We start from the raw sequence: 13,985 nt of genomic DNA, 5'->3' as shown, positions 1-13,985 counted from the left end.
GCAAAAGTATTCTATCAGGCGATTCTTACAGGGCAAAGTGAGTCTTTTGCCCTATAACATATACATAGTCTTCCCTCGTGACCTGATGACCTGCTATTCATTAGTAGGTAAATTTTAATCTGCACAACCAGTTGTCTCTTTTCCACCTCTTTCCATTTCCATCTCCTCCCTTACCTCTCACTTTTCCTTTAATTCACCTTGAACACTCTTCCTACAATATAGAGAATGTGTACAGTGTATTGGAGATATGGATGGTAGTGTATTGTACTTGTCAGATAAGTGGGGGTTACATGAATGGAATCAGAGATTCATTAGACTTAATATAGTTTCCCCACATTTCTTTTACAACAACCAAAAGCTAAGAGTGTAAGAAGTGGGGATGGAGAGGCTTATATCTGCAAATAAAAGAGAGGATGGGACATCAGATTGGGAAGGTAAGCCTCACGCCTCAATGACAACTGACAGTCTTAGCCAATTCAGCTAGGAGTTCGAGTACAAAAATTGCCTGAATATGCCCTGCTGCTATTGCTAAGTCACTTCAGTCGTGTCCAACTCTGTACAACCCCAGAGACAGCAGCCCACCAGGCTCCCCCATCCCTGGGATTCTCCAGGCAACAACACTGGAGTGGGTTGTCATTTTCTTCTCCAATGCATGAAAGTGAAAAGTGAAAGTGAAGTCACTCAGTCGTGTCCAACTCTTCACGACCCCATGGACTCAGCCTACCAGGCTCCTCCATCCACGGGATTTTCCAGACAAGAGTACTGGAGTGAGGTGCCATTGCCTTCTCTGTGAATATGCCCTAAAAACACCATAACTGAAAAAGACACATGTACACAATGCTTATTGCAGCATTATTTATAATAGACAGGACATGGAAACAAACTAGATGTTCATCAACAGGTGAGTGGATAAAGAAGTTTTGGTACGTGTGTGTGTATATATATATATACAATGGAATACTGCTCAGCTATAAAAAAGAATGAATTTGAGTCAGTTCTAGTGAGGTGGATGAATATAGAGCCTGTTATACAGAGTAAAGTGAGTCAGAAAGGGAAAAACAAATATTGTATATTAGTGCATATATATGAAATCTAGAAAAATGGTACCAATAAGCCTATTTGCAGGTGAGGAACAGAGACTCAGACATAGAGAACAGATTTGTGGACACAGTGGGAACAGAAAAGAGTGGGACAAATTGAGAGAGAAGGATTGAAAGATACACATTATCATATGTAAAACAGATAATGGGAAGTTGCTGTATAACACAAGGAGCTCAGCCTAGTACTATGTGAAAACCTAGAGTGGTGGGATAGAGTAGAATGTGGAATGGAGGTTCAAAAGGGAGGGAACATATGTATACTCAGGGCATAATTCATGGCGTTCTGATGTATGGCAGAAATGGACACACATTGTAAAGCAATTACCTTCCAATTAAAAATTAAAAAAAATTAAAATAATAAGAAGAATAAGACAAAAAATAAAGGAAATTGACTATATACCAGGCCACAAGATTCTGCCTCCATACATTCCAAAGTTAAGAAAAAAGAGTTTGCTTGAAAAGGATGTTCTGTGTTAGCTTGATATGTTCAGACTCTGGTATCTCAGCCATTTTTAGTCAGTGGCTGGAGACACTAAAGAAGAGTTACAAATCAGAAGCTGAGATTGGCTTCTGAAATTTCTAACCTCTGCAGGCTGTAAGCTAAGTGCACTCTGCAGGGAGGTCTGAGCAGTGCTCCCATACCATTGAAGTCGCTCTGTCACCTGAAACTTGATCTGCCAGAGTCCAAAGCTAACGCTTGTTCTACCATTTCATCCAAGTTCTTGGTTGTACGCAGGCAATGAGATCCACTGAGAAGATAGGTCTGGCTGCATTTGCTATTCTTGGATTCCAGAATCTCAGGGAGATATTCATAAACACATTGAAAGTTCTGTCTCTCATCTAATGCTTCAGCCCCCCGACAGGTGGAGGAGGTAGAGATTGGCCAAAACCACCTTCTCCAGTCTATCTTTCAAAGGAGCCTGGTTTTGAGGTGAAAGACATTTGTCCATATGTTAATAAAAATCGGTAATTTAATACTATTGTTTATATCACTCTTGATTGATAAAAGGAAAAGATTTAGTGAAAGGTAAGGTAGTACTCAGGCACCAAAAACTCAATATGCAATCCTCAAATATGTAACATTTGTTCTGTTTGCTTTTAAATGAAAACTTTTAATATTATTCCCTTATATTAGCACTACATATGATCAATCAACTTCATTTTTCTCCTTTCCTTGCCACTGTTTTGTGTTACAGTAAAAGTAACAGGTCATACCTGGTTTTATTTTATTTTTTTTAATGTAAATGGACTCAGCACTTGAAAGGATACCTCTCAAGTAGAAGGCAGAAACCACACCTAAACTCCAAACTCAAAAATTTCCCTTGTAATTTCCAATTTCAGTACTAGTATGCAGAGATCCTGGATAATAATTCCCAACCTAGCTATAAGAAAAAGCAGCACAAACTGAAAATCAACAACTTTATATAGGCCTATCAGAAAACTGAGGCTACAGAGCAAATTGCTGCCTCAAAACCTGGAGAAACCAACCCTTTGCGTCAGACACAGCTGAGGTCTACTCATCTAAGGTGGAAGCTGCTGGAACCAAAACCTAGTAGAAACATGTAGATGCTAATTTTGACGAAGTGTTAGAGGATAAGTGTGGACTAATTTAAAACTAAACTGTGCCTGAGAGCCTCAGTCTTAGGGGACCCCAGAATTTTATGGGCTTAACTCTGGAAAACAACTAGATTCTTGTGGTAAAGATCAAGAAAAACAACTTTAGGCCAAGAGAGGAATAACCACTGTGAAATAAGTCACACTAAAGGTTTATTGACCTCAGTTTCTACTGGCATATTTCTAATGTCTGGATTTTAGCAAAAAAAAATGCAGTGCATGTAAAAACCCAAGAAGAAAACATAGTCTGAAGAGACAAAGCAATATAAGAATTAGGCCTAGCTATGACACAGATTTTGGAATTGTCACAAAACTTTTAAAAGAACTGTGATTAATTTGTTAAAAAATCTAGTGAAAAAAATAGACAACATACAAATGAAAGGGAGGTGGGAGGGGGGTTCATGTTTGGGAACGCATGTAAGAATTAAAGATTTTAAAATTTAAAAAAAAAAAAAAGAAATGCTAAGAGAGAATCTAAAAGAAATAGTAGAAATCAAAAATACTATAGGAACAGTGAAGAATGCCTGCATGGTTTCATCAGTAAATTTGAGATAGCCAAGGGAAAAAAAAATCAACAAGCTTAAAGATAAGACTACTGAAACTTTCCAAACTAAAGTACAAAGAAAAATATTAATAATAATGACAAAACAGAACAAATTAATCAAGAAATGGGGTATAATATCAAAAGATGTAATACATGAGTAATTAGTGCATCAGAAAGAGAAGGATAAGTGAATGGAGCAAAAAGAAAAATTTTTGAAGTAACAATGGCCAAGAACTTTTCAAAACGTAAAATACACACCAAACCGCCATAGATCAAGAAGCTCAGAAAACACCAAGCAGGAGGAAAACTGCCATTCCCCCATATACCAACGTGTATTGAATTAAATTTGCAGGAAACCAAAGGCAACAAAAAAGAGTAAAGCCCAAAGTGGAGGTGGGATTTTGGAGGGGATTATATACAGAAGAACATGGATAAGAATTACATGGGTCCTCTGGGAAAATCTGGAGGGATGGGGTGGGAGGGGAGGGATCAGGTTGGACCTGCATATGTATACCTATGGCTGACTCTTGTTGTATGGCAAAAGTCATCACAACATTGTAAAATAACCATCCTTCAATTAAAGTAAATAAATACAATTTTTAAAAAATGAAGAATTACAGTGGAGTTATCTAAAACCATGCAAATAAGAGAGTAGAATGAAATACCTGAAGTGTGGAAAGAAAAAGCCACCAGCCTAGAATTCTATATTGAGCAAGATATTGCTCAGACTTGAAAGAGAGATAAAGAACTTTTCCAGAAAAAAACAAGTTTTTAAAACCCAAGAAAAGTCAGTATCGACATACTATCAAGAACTGTTGAAAAAGGTTTTTCAGGTGGGAAAAAAAATTATTTAAGTCAGATGCTAGAATATATATATAAAGTAAGGAAGATCATTATAAAATTAATAAATGAGTATAAATTTTTTTATCTTTCTAATTCTTAATTGATGTAAAAGGTTACTGTTTAAAGCAATAATAGTAGCTATATATTGTGTGATTACAGATTGGACAAATGAAATGAATGACACCACTATCCAAAAAGGTAAGAGAGAGAAATAAAGAACACTCTATTATAAGGTACCACCACTACATGTGAGTTGCTATACTAGCATTTATTTATTTCTTTATTTTTTGCTATACTGTCATTTAAAAGTAGACTTTTATCAGTTGAAAATGTATATTGTGAACTCTACTGCAACCACAATTTTTAAAATAATGTTTGATATAGCAAGACATGACATAAAATGAATTTTTTTAAAATGCTCCAAACAAGAGAAGAAATCAAAAGGAGAAAATAAAACAAGAAAGAGATGCAATAAATAGAAAGCAGTTACAAATATAAACATTAATACATCTATAATAAGACAAAAGTTGTCAGAATTGATTAAAAATAAGACATCTGTAAGTTTTCTGTAAGAAATCCACTTTAAAAACAGATTCAGATAGGGTAAAAGTAAAGAAATGGTGAAAATATACCATATTAACACTAATTAAAAGAAAACTGCTGTAGCTTTATTAATTTCAGACAAAACAGACTTCAGAGCAAGAAATATTATAAGGGATAAAGAGGTCTATTACCTAATGAGAGATTTAATTCACTAAACAATAATAATAATAGACATATTTGCTTAAAAATAAAAAGCAACAAAATACATGAAGTTAAAAACTTATACATCTGATGGAGAAATAGACATTATACTATTATAGTTAGAGAGTACATCTCTTTTAAAGTAATTGAAAATGATGCAAACAATAAATCAGTAATGATATGTTGGAAGTTGAAAGCGAAAGTCACTCAGTCATGTCTGACTCTCTGCAAACCCATGGACTATACAGTCCATGGAATTCTCCAGGCCAGAATACTGGAGTGGGTTCCCTTCCTCAGGGGATCTTCCCAACCCAGGGATGGAACCCAAGTCTCCCACATTGCGGATGAATTCTTTACCAGCTGAGCCACCAGAGAAGCCCAAGAATACTGGGGTGGACCATCTATCCCTTCTCTAGTGGATCTTCCCCGCCTAGGAATTGAACCAGGGTCTCCTGCATTGCAGGCAGATTCTTTACCAGCAGAGCTACCAGGGAAACCCTAATGATATAGTTAAACTAAGTGTCAATGGTTGAACTAGATGGTAACATCAATAAGTCAGATCAAACTGACATTTATAGAATACTTTATTCAACAATGGCACAACACATGTTACTCTCAAGCTCAAGTGAAACATTCACCAAGATAAAACACACTGTAACAAATTAAAAAGAATAATATCATACAAAGCATGTTCTCAAACCACAGTGGGATTAAACAAAAAATCAATAACAAAAAGATAATTGGAAAATTCCTCAAATATTTGAGAATTAAACACATGTATTAATAATATATGAGCAAAATAATTGTCAAAAAGTACTCTAAACTACATAAAAATGAAAAATAAGTTATCAAAATTTGTAGTATGAGTGAAAATAGTACTTGTAGGGAAACTTATAGCAATAAATATATATATTAGAAAAGAAGAATAATTAAATTAATAAAATAAGTTCCCACCTTAGGAAACTAGAGAAAGCCTAATACAGTCAATAAATAAATAAATAATTAGAAAAAATACAGTAGAATTCAATAAAATTGAAATTAGTACAATTGAGAAAATCAATAAAAGGATTGCTTGAATGGATCAAAAAAATTAATCTCTTGTTAGGCTAAGTAAGAAAAAAAAGAATTTGCAAATTTTAACATTGAAATGAAAAGCAATCATCATTATTGATTGCATTGCCATTAAAAGAACAATAAAGAAAAGCTATGATGTCTCAAGTTTTATAATTTAAATGAAATGAAACAATTTCTTGAAAGATTCAAATGACCAAAATGCATACAAGAAAAAAAAAAAGGAATAGCCCTTTATTTATTAAAGAAATTGGATTAGTAATTAATCACTATCAAAAATCAAATTACAAGGCTAAGATGGTGAACTCTTCTAAATATTCAACTAAGATATAATTTTCATAATTACATCCATAAACTAGAAGCATAGGAAACATTTTCTACTTATCCTATGAGGCTGACATTACTTTAAAATCAAAATGAGAAAACATTCAAGGAAAGAAAGCTACAGAACAGTATCTCACATGTGAAAATTCTCGACAAAATATTAGCAAATTAAATTCAACAATATAAAAAAGAATATGGGCACAAATTACAAGAGTGCAAACCTGGTTCAACATTCAAAATCAATCAGTGCAGGCTGCAGGCTGTTTGATATCACTGAAACGGCAGAGCAGCAAAAAATTAGTTTGGTATCCACCCATCTTTCCAAAATAACATAATTAAACAGTTTTTCATGAGCAAATACAGCCCAGGTGGGCTCAAGTGTACCATTAAAAGCATACAAAACATAGTGGAACAAACAACAACAACAAAAAAATACAGAATAACCACAAAGAAACAATCACTGCAGAGTCTAGCTTTATTGAGATATCTAAAGATAATGACCAGGAACAAAGAAATACGCAGCCACTCAGCGTGTGCTAATATGGTCCTCCAGGGGGCTGCTCTACAGAAGACCCAGAAAACTTTGCTGCTGAGGACCTTAGCATCCTTAAAGATGGCCATGAATTCTCCACAAATTTTATAGTAGAAGACTGAGTAGTGTATCTCGGTACAGACCCCAGCAGCTTGCTCCATGTAGGACACCAGGAGCTTTTGCTAGTGAAATAACTGACAGCCCATAATCCATATTCTAACTCTGCAGCTGGGCCATGCACACATATGTTTCAGACTGCGACTCTGTGGTTGCTCTACTTGCACATGTATCTCTGTTACCTGAGCCACCACTTCTGTGGGCTAATCAGCTTCCTAAGTCCAGAGTTCCTGTTTCCTCGCATGTATCTATACTTAAGACCCTGGCCCTGGCCCTTAGCTGCAGACTGTTCACCTTCATTACTCATGCCAGTCACCACAGCTATGGATTAACTAGAGTTTCAAACTGTATTGCTTTGCAAGTGCCCAAACTCCTGTCCCTGACTCCATGAGGTTTTAAGCACTCAGGCACTAGAGGTATGATTGCTACAGGCTAACCAGTGCCCAAGATCCCTGTAAATCAGATACCATTACTACCACCAACATAAGATCATCTGTAAGTCAGATCAGATGCCAGGAAGGATGTCCTCAGCCACAACATCCCCCATGAACATAAAAAAGATAAAGTTATTCCCAGGAGTCCTGCTACTGAAGAAACCAACCGTTTCCACCTCTATTGTAGATTACCTGTAACCTTGGTCACTGAGGATCCCTGAAATATTTGTCAAAGTTGAACTCAGCAGAATAAGCTTCATGGAGACTCTGATGCTGGGCCTCCTTCAGATCTGTGACCACCATACCCCACACAGTCATTACCCTTAAACACACCCATTGGCAATCATCCTTACCCATCAAAATCAGTTTGCAAAAACTGGAAGTGTTGGTTGTTTAATCATATGCACAAGCATTGATGCAAGTCTAAAAGAAAGATCAAAAATCAGGGAAGCAGCAGACTATGGAAGAAATACAATGATTTTTTTTAGTAACAAGGCTAAATAAATAGACTGCAATATGTCAAACAAATAATTCAAAGTAATTGTTTTAAGGAAACTCTAAAAGAGAGCACGGGCTTCCCTTGTGGCTCAGCTGGTAAAGAATCCTTAGATTTGATCCCTGGGCTGGGAAGATCCCCTGGAGAAGAGAAAGGCTACCCACTCCAGTACAGAGAAAACTCAGTGAAATCAAGAAAGTGATGAGTAAAATGAGAAGTTCAATGGATAAATATAAATAATTAAAATAAAAAATTATCTGGAGCTGAAAATACAATGAATGGAATGAACAATGTAATGAGAGCATGAACAGCAGTCTTGATCAGCAAAGGAAAAAAATCTTAAACGACAAGTTATTTGAAATTATCCATTCAGAGGAGAAAAAGAAAAAAAGACTAAAGAAAGTCTATATTAATTATAGAATATCATCAAATAAAACAATATTTGTATTGTAGGAGTCCTAGAAGAGGAAGAGAAGGAGTAAGGGGCAGAAAGCTTATTTAAAGAAATGAAGGCTGAACTTGTCAAATCTGGGAGGAAATGTGGACATCCAGATTTGAAGCTTATAAGTCTTCACACAAATTCAACCTCCAAAAAAAGACTTCACTGAAACACATTGTAATCAAACTGTTAAAAATAAAAAACAGAGATAAAATCTCAAAAGCAGCAAGAGAAAAAATTATCTCATACAAAGGAATCTCATAAACCTAGCAGTAGATTTTTCAAGAGAAACCTTGCAGCCAGGAAGAGAGTGGGATGATATATTCAATGTGCTGAAATTAAAAAAAAAAAAACAAAACAGAAAACAAACATAAAAACTGCCAACCAAGAATATTTTACCTAGCAAGTCTGTCCTTCAGAAATGAAGGCGAGAATAAGATTTACCCAGTAAGCTGAGGTAATATATCACCACTTGTTCTGCCTTAGCAAATATTCTTAAGAGACTGCTTCAAGTTGGAATTAAAGGACGTTAATTACTAAGATTAAAATGTATTAAAGCATACAACCTCTTAATAAAGTAAGCATATAATCAAACCAGAATAATCTAGTAATATAAAAGTGGTAAATAAATCATTTAACTTTAGTATATAAAGTTTAAAAACATTATTATAAATATAACTACAATAATTTAGTAATGGATACACAATAGAAAATGGTGCAAATTATGAGATCAAAACATAAAATGTGGAGGGATGGATTCTTTACCATTGAGGTTATGTCATGCTTAAAATATATTGCTATGATATAAATATTTTATTAATATGCAAGCCTGGCAACAAACACAAAGCAAAAACTTATACTCAGTTCAGTTCAGTCGCTCAGTCGTTTTCGACTCTTTGTGACCCCATGAATCGCAGCACGCCAGGCCTCCCTGTTCATCACCAACTCCCAGAGCTAACTCAGATTCACGTCCATTGAGTCAGTGATGCCATCCAGCCATCTCATCCTCTGTTGTCCCCTTCTCCTCCTGTGCCCAATGCCTCCCAGCATCAAGTCTTTTCCAATGAGTCAGCTCTTCGCATGAGGTGGCCAAAGTACTGGAGTTTCAGCTTTAGCATCATTCTTTCCAAAGAAATTCCAGGGCTGATCTCCTTCAAATGGACTGGTTAGATCCCCTTGCAGTCCAAGGAACTCTCAAGAGTCTTCTCCATCACCACCAGTTCAAAAGCATCAATTCTTCAGTGCTCAGCCATCTTCACAGTCCAACTCTCACATCCATACATGGCCACAGGAAAAACTATAGCCTTGACTAGATGGACCTTAGTCAGCAAAGTAATGTCTCTGCTTTTCAATATGCTATCCGTGTTGATCATAACTTTTCTTCCAAGGAATAAGCATCTATTAATTTCATGGCTGCAGTCACCATCTGCACTGATTTTGGAGCCCCCAAAAATAAAGTCAGCCACTGTTTCCACTGTTTCCCCATCTATTTCCCATGAAGTGATAGGACCGGATGCCATGATCTTCGTTTTCTGAATGTTGAGCTTTAACCCAACTTTTTCACTCTCCTCTTTCACTTTCATCAAGAGGCTTTTTAGTTCTTCTTGGTGTCATCTGCATATCTGAGGTTATTGATATATCTCCCAGCAATCTTGATTCCAGCTTGTCTTTCTTCCAGTCCAGCATTTCTCATGATGTACTCTGCATAGAAGTTAAATAAGCAGGGTGACAATATACAACCTTTACGTACTCCATTTCCTATTTGGAACCAGTCTGTTGTTCTATGTCCAGTTCTAACTGTTGCTTCCTGTCCTGCATACAGTTTTCTCAAGAGGCAGGTCAGGTGGTCCCATATTCCCATCTATTGAAGAATTTTCCACAGTTTATTGTGATCCATACAGTCAATGGCTTTGGCATAGTCAATAAGCAGAAAAAGATATTTTTCTGGAATTCTCTCGCCTTTTCCATGATCCAGCAGATGTTGGCAATTTGATATCTGGTCCCTCTGCCTTGTCTAAAACCAGCTTGAACATCTGGAAGTTCACGGTTCACGTATTGCTGAAGTCTGGCTTGGAGAATTTTGAGCATTTCTTTACTAGCATGTGAGATGAGTGCAATTGTGTGGTAGTTTGAGCATTCTTTGGCATTGCTTTTCTTTAGGATTTGAATGAAACTGACCTTTTCCAGTGCTGTGGCCACTGCTGAGTTTTCCAAATTTGCTGGCATATTGAGTGCAGCACTTTCACAGCATCATCTTTCAGGATTTGAAATAGTTCCACTGGAATTTCATTACCTCCACTAGCTTTGTTCGTAGTGATGCTTTCTAAGGCCCACTTGACTTCACATTCCAAGATGTCTGGCTCTAGATGGGTGATCACACCATTGTGAGTATCTGGGTTATGAAGATCTTTTTTGTACGGTTCTTCTGTATATTCTTGCCACCGCTTCTTAATATCTTCTGCTTCTGTTAGGTCCATACCATTTCTGTCCTTTATCAAGCCCATCTTTGCATGAAATATTCCCTTGGTATCTCTCTAATTTTCTTGAAGAGATCTCTAGTCTTTCCCATTCTGTTCTTTTCCTCTATTTCTTTGCATTGATCACTGAGGAAGGCTTTCTTATCTCTTCTTGCTATTCTTTGGAACTCTGCATTGAAATGCTTATGTCTTTCCTTTTCTCCTTTGCTTTTCACTCCTCTTCCTTTCACAGCTATTTGTAAGGCCTCCTCAGACAGCCATTTTGGTTTTTGCATTTCTTTTCCATGGGGATGGTCTTGATCCCTGTCTCCTGTACAATGTCATGAACCTCATTCCATAGTTCATTAGGCACACTATCTATCAGATCTAGGCCCTTAAATCTATTTAGCACTTCCACTATATAATCATAAGGGATTTGATTTAGGTCATACCTGAATGGTCTAGCGGTTTTCCCTACTTTCTTCAATTTAAGTCTGAGCTTGATAATAAGGAGATCATGATCTGAGCCACAGTCAGCTCCTGGTCTTGTTTTTGTTGACTCTATAGAGCTTCTCCATCTTTAGCTGCAAAGAATATAATCAGTCTGATTTCGGTGTTGACCATCTGGTGATGTCCATGTGTAGAATCTTCTCTTGTGTTGTTAGAAGAGGGTGTTTGCTATGACCAGTGCATTTTCTTGGCAAAACTCTATTAGTATTTACCCTGCTTCATTCAGTAATTATTGACAGGTGAGGACTTTCTATTTCCATTTTATCATTTTCTATTTTGTAGTTCCTTTATTTCTTCTTTTCTCTATAGCTACCTTTTTTGTGGTGTGATGATTTTTCCTAATGGAGTGCTATGCTTTTTATTTTGTTTCTAGTATAAGTTTTTTTGCTCTGTGTTTAAGTCTCATAGTAAACACAACACAAAAGCTTATACTAGAAACAAAATATAAAGCATAGCACTCCATTATGAAAAATCATCACACCACGAAGAAAGGCAGCTATAGAGAAAAGAAGAAATAAAGGAACTACAAAATAGAAAATAATAAAATGGAAATAGAAAGTCCTCACCTGGGACTCCGCCACGCCTCGCCAGGACACGCGGCCCTCCTGGTCACCTGCCTTGAAGTTGGTGCCCGGATCCCTTACACCTGTGCAACAAGACCGTCCGACTCAGATAAGAGGGACACGAACAGAATCACCAGCACTGGCTGAAGATGCCCAGCCAACAGAGTCTGAGAAGGAAATTTATAACCAGGTGAATGTGGTTCTAAAAGATGCAGAAGGCATCCTGGAGGACTTGCAGTCATATAGAGGAGCTGGCCATGAAATACGGGAGGCAATCCAGCATCCAGCAGATGAGAAGTTACAAGAGAAGGCATGGGGTGCAGTTGTTCCACTAGTAGGCAAATTAAAGAAATTTTATGAATTTTCTCAGAGGTTAGAAGCAGCATTAAGAGGTCTTCTGGGAGCCCTGACAAGTACCCCGTATTCTCCCACCCAGCATCTAGAGCGAGAGCAGGCTCTTGCTAAACAGTTCGCAGAAATTCTTCATTTTACACTCCGGTTTGATGAACTTAAGATGACAAATCCTGCCATACAGAATGACTTCAGCTATTACAGAAGAACATTGAGTCGCATGAGGATTAATAATGTTCCAGCAGAAGGAGAAAATGAAGTAAATAATGAATTGTCAAATCGAATGTCTTTGTTTTATGCTGAGGCAACCCCAATGCTGAAAACCTTAAGTGATGCTACAACGAAGTTTGTATCAGAGAACAAAAATTTACCAATAGAAAATACCACAGATTGTCTAAGCACCATGGCTAGTGTGTGCAGAGTCATGCTTGAAACACTGGAATACAGAAGCAGATTTACAAATGAAGAGACAGTGTCATTCTGCTTGAGGGTAATGGTGGGCATCATATTACTCTATGACCACGTGCATCCAGTGGGAGCATTTGCCAAAACTTCAAAAATTGATATGAAAGGCTGTATCAAGGTTCTTAAGGACCAGCCTCCTAACAGTGTAGAAGGTCTTCTCAATGCTCTCAGGTACACAACAAAACATTTGAATGATGAGACTACCTCCAAGCAGATTAAATCCATGCTGCAATAACAGTTCTAGAAAAGCACCTGCTATAGACAGAAGACAGTATTCTGCAGTGACTGAGAATGCACAGTTTTTAGTGATTGCAATTACTATCTCATTAACTCTTGCTTTTTATTTCTTTCCTCTGTTCCTCTCCCTCTTTTTTAATCATGTTCTTGATCTTAAGACTTCTTTTCTGTGCCAAAATCAGTAAAGTTATACTCTGAAGGGATATTGTCCTTTCAAACAGGCCATCTAAGGCAGCTAATTATGCATCGCATTGGGGTCTCTACTGAAAAAAATTCTGTGACTTGAACTAAATATTTTTAAATGTGGATTTTTTTTGAAAACTAATATTTAATATTGCTTCTCCTGCATGGCAAAACTGCCTATTCTGCTATTTAAAAACCCTCAATGACTTTATTTTCTACTGCCGCTTTTTTCATGTGCAGCCAAAATAAAAATGTTTAAATTAACTGTGTTGTACAAATGTACCCAACACACACTTTTTTTAAATTAGTAAGACTTTTGTTTAAAGTTTTAAGTTTGCATTTTGACTTTTTTTGTAAGGATGTATGTTGTGTGTTTAACCTTTATTAACTAACGTTAAAAAACTGTGATGTGTGCGTAGAATATTACGTATGCATGTTCATGTTTAAAGAATGGCTGTTGATGATAAAATAAAAATCAGCTTTCATTTTTCTAAAAAAAAAAAAAAAAAGAAAGTCCTCACCTGTCAATAATTACTTTAAAATAAGTGGATTAAATTAGACAATTCAGAATTATAAAGTGGTTGAATGGATTGAAAAAATAAAGACTCAACACATACTGCCTACAAGAGGCTCACTTCAGCTTCAAGGACACACAAGGCTCAAAGTGAAGAGATGCAAAAAAGATATTTCATCCAAGTGAAAAGTCAAAAGAGAACAGGAGTGTATACATGCTAAGTCGCTTCAGTCATGTCTGACTCTTTACAACCCTGTGGACTTTAGCCTGCCAGGCTTCTCTGTATATGGGATTCTTCAGTCAGGAATAGTGGAGTGGATTGCCATTTCCTTCTCCAGGGGATCTTCCCAACCAGGGATCAAACCTGTGTCTCTTATGTCTCTTGTACTGGCAGGCAGGTTCTTTACCACTAGCACCACCTGGGAAGCCCATGGCTATACTAAGATCC

The 13,985-nt window shown here is 36.7% G+C and overlaps 1 pseudogene across 1 annotated transcript; it reads left to right on the top strand.

The window, feature by feature from the left end:
* On the top strand, positions 414-13,526 carry LOC102170274 (annotated as a pseudogene). Its single transcript, XR_001296225.2, has 2 exons — positions 414-434; positions 11,816-13,526. The product of XR_001296225.2 is annotated as a protein FAM49B pseudogene (transcript).

This window comes from Capra hircus, chromosome 2 (genome assembly GCF_001704415.2).
Source record: "Capra hircus breed San Clemente chromosome 2, ASM170441v1, whole genome shotgun sequence".
Lineage (NCBI taxonomy): Eukaryota > Metazoa > Chordata > Mammalia > Artiodactyla > Bovidae > Capra > Capra hircus.
Note: the sequence above shows the minus strand (reverse complement) of the source record. Positions and strands in the feature narration are given on the sequence as shown.